Source organism: Paroedura picta, chromosome 5 (genome assembly GCF_049243985.1).
Source record: "Paroedura picta isolate Pp20150507F chromosome 5, Ppicta_v3.0, whole genome shotgun sequence".
Lineage (NCBI taxonomy): Eukaryota > Metazoa > Chordata > Lepidosauria > Squamata > Gekkonidae > Paroedura > Paroedura picta.
Genome location: NC_135373.1, coordinates 122,219,010 through 122,221,237, shown reverse-complemented (window position 1 = coordinate 122,221,237; position 2,228 = coordinate 122,219,010). Strand labels below are relative to the sequence as shown.

Below are 2,228 nucleotides of genomic sequence, written 5' to 3'. Positions count from 1 at the left end.
ATCTGGGGCCTGGGGACCAAGCCCTAGGAGGAAAGTCTGAGGGTCTTGGAGATGTTCAGCCTGGAGGAGGTCAAAAGGGGCTAATCTCCAGGCTAAACGTTTAGAACCTTTTCCAGTTGAACATCTACCTGGTTTATCTGAGAGTTCTCTTAAGGGGAAAAAAACCCAGTTACGTCCTCTGGCTTTGTCTCCTTGAAGGTAATTCCCCCAATTAATTAGGAGACTGCGACTTTGGGTCACAACAGAGTTGACCACCAGGCCAGAAGATGGCAGAAACAGCAGATAGCAAGTTCGGAAGCTCTTGGGCTATTTTTTGAGGGGGGGGGGTTGATTGTTGGGGGCCAAACGGGATCGATTTGGTGTGTTCGAGTCTTATCTGCATGCAGCATGAGAGCTACAAATGCAAGGCGCCTCTTTTGTTTATCGGTTTAAGGCAAGGCGGGGAATTAATGGCTATATTTAGCTCGGCGCAAGAAGTCACTCTGGGAATTTATCACCGCGAAGCGATGTAGTTCGGTATTGATTTGTTAATTTCTTTTCTTGGTGAAAGGCAGGCGAGAGAATCTGCTGAGAGCACAGCTTTATTTAATTTCATACCAGAGACTCCGGGAGCCGTTCCAGAAGAATGTCATTCCAGGTTGAATTGTCAAAGGGAGCTTGGCACCAGAAGATGCTGAGAAGATAGTCCCCGACAACAAAGAATATACAGGCTGGACCCTCAAAGGACAAATCCATTGGTGTCCCTGTCTCTGCTTCGGGGGATGTAAGTGTTTAATTAGAGTCAGTGCTATGCCTGACAGATGTGGCTCCGTTTTACAGTTTGGGTAGGGGAGCTCTTCTTAGATCTTGTTTGAAGTAATCTTCAAACTCATTCTTGATCCTAGGATACTTCTCCTCCACGCCTCCCCTGCCCATCACTTCCCTAATCCTCAGGAATTGCTCAGTCTGTTTCTCCTACATGGGCCAGGACATGCACAGTGTCATGAACCCCAATTCATGCCATCTAAGTTTCGTTTCTTACATGCCTTGAGGCCTCTCACCAGCCGGCCCTGGCCAAGGCCGTAAAGCAATAAACCTGTCGGCTAACTCCTAGCCTCCCTTCCTTTTCCCAGCGGGAGAGGCTCCATGCTGATGTATCAATCTTACTGTAAGTGTCCTTGCTGAGACAACCGGAAGTCTCAACAAAGTGTCAACTGCTTAGATAAGATTCCGGGCCATCTGGTCACCTGGGAATCAACCCACCTTTGCTGTTCCCTCACTCTCCCGCCAAGATGCCTATGTACCCCCTCCCTTATTTGATGGGCACTATAACTGCCCTGAGTGTCCCTTTGTACTTTGTTATTATTAAGATTTTTGTTTAGGAAGATCTTGGCTTGCTTTAGCGTTCTGTGGACTCTGTCTAATAAAGCTCTCTTAGAATCTTCAACTGGCTGTTGGATTTCGGATGTGCCTTTATCTCGGACTCTTCAGGCTGGGCTCAGCCTAATTCCTGACACACAAGAGCTTTTCTTTAAGGGAAATTTTGACATGTGATTCAGGAGTTTACAGAGAGCCCAGGGGCTGTGGCTCAGTGGTAGAGCATTTACCTAGAATGCAGAAGGTCCCAGGTTCAATGCCTGGCATCTCCGGTTAAAGGGAGTAGCTAGCAGATGCTTGAGAGACCTCGGTTGAGTAGACAATCTTGACCTTGACAGACTAATGGCCAGCTTTGGTGGAAGACCTTTACTGATAACTCTATTCAGGGGAGGAGTCATGGCTCAGTGGTAGAGCATTTACCTAGCATGCAGAAGGTCCCAGGTTCAATGCCTGGCATGTCCAATTAAAGGGAGTAGCTAGTAGATGATGTGAAAGACCTCAGCCTGAGATCTGCTGCCACTCTTGAGCGGACAAGACTGACCTTGGTGGACAAATGGTGTGTTTCAGTAAAAGGCAGCTACTGGCTCAGTTGCAGAGCATCTGCTTGGCATGCAGAAGGTCCCGGGTTCAATCCCTGGCATCTCCAGATAGAAAGGACCAGGCAGTGGGTGATGGGAAAGACCTCCGTCTGAGACACTGGAGAGCTAAGGAAAGGGGACATGGCTCACTGGGAGAGCATCTGCTTGGCCTGCATAAGGTCCCAGGTTCAATCCCTGGATCTCCAGTTAAAAGAACTGGGCAGAAAGTGACGTGAAAGATCTCTGCCTTTAGAGGAAAGCCGTGGCCAGTCTGAGTTGACAAAACTGACCTTG

The 2,228-nt window shown here is 48.4% G+C and overlaps 1 non-coding gene across 1 annotated transcript; it reads left to right on the top strand.

Annotated features, from left to right (window-relative positions):
* Positions 1 to 1,556: 1,556 nt before the first annotated feature.
* TRNAS-AGA (transfer RNA serine (anticodon AGA)) lies at positions 1,557 to 1,628 on the top strand. Its single transcript has one exon. It is a non-coding gene; the product is annotated as a tRNA-Ser (tRNA).
* The last annotated feature ends 600 nt before the right edge of the window (positions 1,629 to 2,228 follow it).